This window comes from Halichoeres trimaculatus, unplaced genomic scaffold (assembly GCF_033239565.1).
Source record: "Halichoeres trimaculatus isolate MK-OKI-2021-1 unplaced genomic scaffold, fHalTri1.1 fHalTri1_scaffold_14, whole genome shotgun sequence".
NCBI classification, from domain to species: domain Eukaryota; kingdom Metazoa; phylum Chordata; class Actinopteri; order Labriformes; family Labridae; genus Halichoeres; species Halichoeres trimaculatus.
This window is the reverse complement of record NW_027437192.1, coordinates 33,581,484-33,589,704: the sequence shown is the minus strand read 5'-3', so window position 1 is coordinate 33,589,704 and position 8,221 is coordinate 33,581,484.

Here is an 8,221-nt window from a genome sequence, read left to right as displayed (position 1 = left end):
TTTAAATTTCAGGTTGGAATCTAACAAAATAGATAAAAAGCACAAGGGGGTGAATACTTTTGCAAGGGGCTGTACATGAAAAGCTTGCTGCAGGGAGAGCAGAGTGAGCATCAGTGAGGGTATGACCCTGGTAAAATCACACACAGCATAAAGGAGGGCTAGGCTGTAAGGAGGTTTGAAGCAGGGGGAACAGTAACAGAGACCCCAAACTCTTCTTTAAAGCAGGCTGTAAACATGTTCATGCTCTATCAATCTCTTTTGGCTTGGTGTGTTGGTTCTTTCTGGTCTTTCTGAAGCCAGCTGGATTTCCCACTATGATAGGAAAATCATGCTTTTACTGTGAAGAACGACAGTTCACTTCCAGTGGAGTGAAATTGGCCTTGTAATTTGAAATAACTCTGGAATCACATGTTTTTTTATTACAGTAGATACATCAGGTCATGAGTCTTAAGCCTTATTACCACATAGTGGTCCGGTACAGATCAGTACTGTTTGGTACGGGCTGGATCAGTACAACCTGGTCCTGTTTATGTCTCTACAGTCAACTGCAATTGCAATTGCAATTCTATCCTATTGTATGTTATTCTATTCTAAACAACAGCTTGGACATCATTCTCATGCCAGGGGCCGTTCAATCAATCAATCAATCAATCAATCAATCAATCAATCTATCTATCTATCTATCTATCTATCTATCTATCTATCTATCTATCTATCTATCTATCTATCTATCTATCTATCTATCAATCAGTTTTTATTTGTACATCGCCAAATCATAACAAATGTTATCTCAGGACACTTCTCAAAATCATGAACAGGTCAGCTAAGCCTCCACTATGTGGTTCAGTCCACTTTGTACTTTGTCTCAGCACGGCACGCTATTTGTGTTGGGATTCCACTGACTAATTCTGGGACAGATCCCAAAATAACTGAGACAAGCTGTCCTGATTTTTTGGTACCCTTCTGTTGGGGTGCCAGACTAAACCGAGCTGACCCCACAAGGTGGAGCTAAAATCACTGCAGTCAGTTGATTGGTCTAAAGAATGGTCACTTCCTGTGTGACAGCAGCTCCTGTATTTCTCCTGGTGGCTCACAATCTACTCTGAAACAAAGCTTGATCGTTCTTTGTAACAAAGAGACACATGCCAATCACTAAGAAGACAAATTACTGGACGTCTTCATCGTTGCTGTTTGTTCACAGTGTTACGTTTTTCTTCTTTGTTGGATTTATCAGCCAGCAAACCCACTTACACAGCACCTACCACAAGGGGGCACGGTTGGCTGTGGAAATGCAAACAAGACCAGGCTAACATTTAAAATTTACAGAGATAAAATACATTTTTTGTCAGGACCACAGCAGCAGCACACACACACACACACACACACACACACACACACACATACACACACACACACACACACACACACACACACACACACACACACACACACACACACACACACACACACACACACACACACACACACACACACACACACACACACACACGTGCACTCCCTGCTTCCCTGACTGTGACAGACATCTGTAACCTCTGCACTTTTTCAATAAAGGCGGTGAGCCCTGTGGTACAGACCTGACAGCTCAGAGGAATGTAAACAGGAGTCAGAGGAACTCCCCTCTGAGCTGAGCATGGAGTGTGTGTTGGTGCTTATCAGTCAGGGGCTCCATCACATCTCACACAGGAAGCAGTCCTCCCATTAAAACCAGTCTCATGACACCAGTAGTTAGAGTTACAGGAAGGAGCACCAAGTTCATGCTGAGATATAAGACACATGTTTTAGATTTATACTTCCTGTGGATAGATATCACATGACCTCATATCTTCAACCGAGTGTGCTGTCAGTGTTCAGCCTGCAGTTTAAAGGATTGGGCATCTTATTACAGTAGGACTTTGTTTGTTCATCTGTGAACACCAGTCTCTCTTTTTTTATAAAGCTGTTTTTTAACTTCAGGTGGGGTCCAAATTTTGATACTATCCAACCTCCATCTGTAGCCCCTTTTCCACCCAGTGGTTCAGTTCAGTTTGTCTGGTACAGCACACATTTTGTGATGTTTCCACTGACTAATACCGGGACAGGTCCCCAAGTGACCGACCCGTACCGTCCCAGTTTTTGGTACCCTTCTGTTGGGGTGCCAGACGTACCAATCCATCCCCAGAAGGTGGAGCTAGAAACACTGCAGTCTGTTAGTTGGTTGAAAGAGTCATCACCCCCTTTGTCACAGCGGCTGCTGTATTTCTCCTGGTGGCACACAGCCTTCTCTGAAATAAAGCTTGATTGTTCTTTGTAACAAAGAGCCACATGCCACTCAAATAGAAGACAAATTACTGGATGTTTGTTGATGTCAGTTATGTTACTAGTTTTTTACTGTGTTTACTATCTTTATAACATCAGTTATTAAAATGTGCAAATTAATCTTTCAATTTTTTTCTGTCTGTTTACTCTGATATCTCTGATATGCAGTGATCTTAGTGTAGTGGGTTTAGTGAAGTGTTCTTGGTGAAGTGGTCTTGGTGCAGTGATCTAGGTGCAGTGATCTTAGTGTAGTGGGTTTAGTGAAGTGTTCTTGGTGAAGTGGTCTTGGTGCAGGGATCTTGGTGCTGTGATCTTGATGCAGTGAGCTTATTGATCTTCGTACAGTAATATTACTGCAGTGAGCTAGGTTAAGTTATCTTGGTGACGTGGTCTTGGTACAGTTATCTTGGTTAAGTGACCTTGGTGCAGTGAAGTGTTCTTGGTAAAGTTATCCTGGTGCATTCATTTTAGTATAGTGGTATTGGTTCAGTGAGCTTGGTGCAGTCATCTGGGTACAGTAAACTTGGTGTAGTCATCTCAGTACAGTTACCCCATTTAAGTGATCTTTATAAAGAGATCTTGGTGCCGTGAGTTTAGTGAAGTGATCTAGGTGAAGTGGTCTTGGTCAGTGACCTTGATGCTATGATCTCGATGCAGTGAGCTTGGCTCATTGATCTATGTTCCATGGTATTGTTTCAGTGAGCTTATTGCAGTGATCAAAGTAAAGTGATCTTGGTGAAGTAATCTTGGTACAGTGATCCTTTACAATGATCTTGGTAAAGTGATCCTAGTGTAGTGAGCTTGATGAAGTTAGCTTGGTGCAGTGCATGCAGAGCAGTTATCTTGGTGCAGTTGTCTTAGTACAGTTATCCTATTCCAGTGACCTTGGTACAGTCATCTTGACACAATGTCCTTGGTGCAGTGTGGCTGCTGTAATTTTGGAGTTGTCAGCTTAGAACAGCCATCTTGTTCCAGTTATCTTGGTGAAGTGTGCTGGTACAGTGATCTTGATGCAGTGAGCATGATGAACCTCTAGTATTATGAGATATAATTCCCCATCCTTATATAACTTGCAGCTGTTTGAGAATTGATGTTAAATATCTGTTTCCTGGACTTTGTGTTTTCCTTATAGTTTTAATATCCTGTATATTATCCATAATTAGTCATCTCTGTGTGCCAGTCACCTCTTTATGTCTACACACGGAAACTGAGCAGGTGAGAAAAGAGAAAAGTGATGGAGTGCTAGTGAACAAATGAATGCACTGGGGGCAGAAGGGGCCTCTGTCTGGCTATTGTGGTCAGTGTAAGCCTCAATGGGCTGTTATGCAACAGAAGAACTGAGCCTTCTATGTTAAATATCATGTGCTTCTGAAGGAGAATATAAGTTCCATATGCAGCAATAAAAATGTCATGAGAACCATGTCTTTAATATAAATGACTGTAATATAACACAGCCCAGTCATAACACTGAGTGTCTTGTTGCTAAAAGCTTGAATAATGTCTGCTGTTTGATGTTCTACATTTTTGACTGAATGTAAAACTGACCTGGAGCTTTGAACTGCTAAAGCAGCTGGGTTTAATTCAGAGCCGCCACCCTCCTGCTCTGTGTCAGACGTTCATATCAGTAACAGAAAGAGATCAAGTGGGGAAACATAACGGGACACCCAGGTTGTTGGACTCTTTCTACAACAGAGCTGCTCCTTCTCACACACTACTGTGCAGCTGAAATACACAGAGAGGTTGCTCTGAGCGGGCAGAGGAGCTGGGCTGCAAGGAGGTCTGATATACAGGACTGAAGCCTGTTAATGGAGATGACAGATATAAAACTCTGAAATGTTATGTCTCCATCAAGTACAATCTCTGCTCGGGTGAGGAGGAGGAGGAGGAGGAGGAGGAGGAAGAGGAGAAGGCAGGCATTTGCCACAACAGGTGTTTTGATAAAGCTTCCTCATGTTGGTCTCATTGGTCCAGTGGACTTGTTGATAAAAGTAGAGATAGAATCATATAGGGCCCCAGATGAGAACCAGTTCTAACCAGCTTGAGAATTGAATTGAATTGGATTCGAAATACTTTATTTATCCCTGAGGGGCAATTGCTGTGCGTACAGCAGTCAACACAGACAGCACAACAGACAGACCCTATTTCACATCAAACTCAAGTCTACTGTTTAGGATGCTAAAATCCTGACTTCAAGAGAATAAAATGTAAAACAATTGTTCAGATATCAAAAAAAAGATAAGATCTAGATAAAAAATAGAGCCAATAAAATGCTGGGACATTAAGTTTTAACAAAAGAACCCTGAGTCCTGGAGAACAATATTAGAGTGCATGTAGTTGAAGTAAAGTGCAGAAAGGAGTCTAAGATGCCAACAAAGGTAGGTATGACAAGTGCTAATGGCATTCTTATGTGAGTAAGTGGGCAGTGAGGAGTGGATTATGGATGTTTTCAACTGAGGAGCAGCACAGCTCTTGGGCACAAAGGTGGCCTTTCTTCTTTGCGTTCTGCAGGCTGAGCAGCACAGCCGTTGACCTGATGAGAGCTACTTAAGCTAGTGACAGCATATGTGAAGGGTCCCGATCAATGCGGCATTGTAGTCTGCGTGTGAGCTGCATTTTGGTGCCCCAGCCAGATTGGCATTGGGGTGCCCCCCCAATAATAATAATAATAATAATAATAATAATAATAATAATAATAATAATAATAACAACATAGCAGTGTATTTTGAATTACATAGAGTCCAGAAATAATTGGTTTGAGTTACTTACATGTTTCAGAGAGTGGTGTAGAAGTCCCTTCTCCTCCAGGAGTTGGGGGCTTTAAGAATTTGCTGAGTGTGCCTGAACAGACACAGGCACAGTTATTAGCCTGGCAAAAGCATATAGCTGCACAGGACAAACAATTTAAATCGATTTTTTAATTGATAGCTGTAGCCACATTATCACTGATATAATGGTGCAGCCTGCCACTCATTTTGAGACTCAAGGCAAATTAGGCAAGCATGATGACAAGGGTTTGGGTTTTGAACTCTGCAATGCAGATGTAAAGTAGTAACCTAGTTTTTGGTAATAAAACTACTAAGCCCAAACGTGAGGGTTGAGCATTCATCTCAATCTGTATGAATCTATCAATAGCTCATCAGAACATTGCATTATCTAGTTAGCTTTGCCTTTAGCTTTATTACCTAGCTAACCCTAGCGTTAGCGCCAATCAGCCTAAAATAACACAGAAACGCAAAACAGCGCTTTGTTGTCATAGCTTATCTCTTAATTGGGCTTTCCTTTCCTCCTCCTCTTCTCTCCGTTTTCTGCCCTGCGCACATGAGGGCTTGTGCCTTCTCATTTTTAAAGAACGCTACCTGTCTGCCTGATATGATATGCGCAGCGGTGGCGCCAACCATGTAGTTGTGTTTACATTACATTGACTCACACGTCTTGATTGGGCTGCTGTTGCCAGTTGTGCAGAGACATATCCCCCCCACTAAAGCAAGCAGCAGCATCGTGTCTCTGTTCTAGTGCATCAGCCAGGCCAGATGAAATATTGTAAATAAAAAGTGTATTTATTTTTGCATATTTGTTTATTGTGTAGAAAAGGAGGGGGGCACCTGGGCACCCATATATATATATATATATATATATATATATATATATATATATATATATATATATATATATATATATATATATATATATATATATATATATATATATATATATATATATATATATATATAATTTATTTTATTTTATTTTATTTTATTTTTTTTTGTGAGGGCCACTGGCGGCACCCTAAGCACACCTGGCACCCCAGGCAGGAGGAAACTGCTTCGCCCGTGGGACGGACCTGCCCTGTAGTCAACAGAGATCTTAGGGGTGACCCAATTATTTTGGAGCTGACAGTCACAACCTTTTGCAGGTGGTTCCTCTCCTGGAGGCTTATTGAGTGAAACCAGCTTGTGATAGAGAAGGTGATGATACTCTCTATGAAAGAGCAGTAGAACACCCTGAGAATGTTCCAGCTTACTCCAAAGGAATAACGTTTCCTGAGGAGGTAGTGTCTCTGCTGGCTTTTTTGAGGATCTCTATGTTGGAGGAGAATTTCAGCAAACTGTCAAAGGCAGTGCCCAGGTATTTATATTACTCCACATGCTCCACCGGTTCACTATGACTTGTGGTGGTGACTGCTGCAGCAAGGTCCCTCTGTTTTTTTAGAGAAGGTCACCACAATATCTTTGGTTTTACTCGTGTTTAACTTCAGACATGCACTGTCACACCAGTCCACAGACCCCTGGAGGGCTGGTCTGTGGGGCTGTGAAGAGTCTGACAGCAGGGACACAAGGGCTTTGCCATCTGCATATTTCACCAGGTCGGTATGGGGCTGGCTAGATCTACAGTCATCAGTATAGAGGATAAACAGCCCAGGGGAGCACAGCTCTGTGGGGAGCCAGTCAAGATTTATCATACGTTAGAATAGATGTTGTTGACATGCACACTCTGTGACCTGTGGGGAGGAAATCCAGGAGCCACAGGATGAGCTGGTCATCAGGATAAGCAGTCAATGTTGTGTACCAGTACCCTTGTCAAGGCCTTCCCCTTAGTTCAGCTTGTTTCAAGAAACAATGGTGTTTAGCATTGCAAGGGGATGTGAAAGCAGTAATCATAAAGGACAGGAGACAGAAGCAATCCAAAGTGTGGTTATCTATTGAATTTTTTCTACACCAAACAACACACCCAGGGGCATTTGGGAAGCCTTTCTCTGTTTGCCATTAGCTGTTGTTACCATGGAAACCCCTGACACGTTTTACTATAAAATGCTTGTAATCATATACTGTGAAAAGATAAATAAAAAAGGGCCAATTTGGCTTTACTTACCAGATTTGAAATCAAAACATCCTCAGTTTTAACCTCCACCATCTAGGAAATGTGCAGCCATTAGGGATTCACAGATCCAACTTTTCTGGTTCTGATACTGGTACTGATACCTGGGCTCTGGTATTGACCAATAATGATACCAAATTGATCCGATCCGATAGCAGCACTAAATAATAACCTGCATGCCCTACTGTGGGTAAAAACTGGTGATGTTTAGGTAAAGGCAAAAAAAAGAGTAAATAGAATTAATGAAAATAATATTTATTTAAACTATGAAATATATTTGATATTTACCATCAAAATTACAATTCTTTAGAATTTACACAAGTTCTTTTAAAGTGTAAACTTTTATACCCTGTAGACTGGTAATGCAGCTGATAATGCAACAAAGCATGTGCACCAGAGGCAACATTTTAAATCAAGGAGCAAATAGCACTGGTAAAAAGAACCCCAAAGGCACAAAACTGTTTGCCTGGATTGGCAACATGGATCTTTTCCCACGATAAATCTAGCCTTGAGGGGCACAGATACACCAATAACCAATACCACTGATCAGTACTGGAGCATCCCTAGCAGCCATATTACACAACAGATCTGGTGGCCAGAGCCACAGTACCATGTTCCGCCCATATGGTGTACCGCCCTGAAATCCTACAAAGCTTCTCTACACCAAACACCCTTTTCCCTGTTTATAACATTAGAGTCTTTGATCTTTGCTCTTTACACTTTCAGTCCCATTCACCCATTGAAGTCACATTCATGGAGGCAGAGGCTGATATTAAACCCCTATCATTACCAAAAAAGGACTTTTGCACATAGATGGCACATTACCTGAAGCAGTTCAGGGTTCAGACAAAACAAAGTAGTTAAAGTAGTCAAATGTAAGTGTTCTGTCCTCCAAGACTTGGACTTTGAGTTGCCTTTTATTTTATTTTATTTTATTTTATTTTATTTTATTTTATTTTATTTTATTTTATTTTATTGACAGACTTGGAGCTAAGGCGGGCACTCTACTGAAAATCTTCACTGGTGAAAA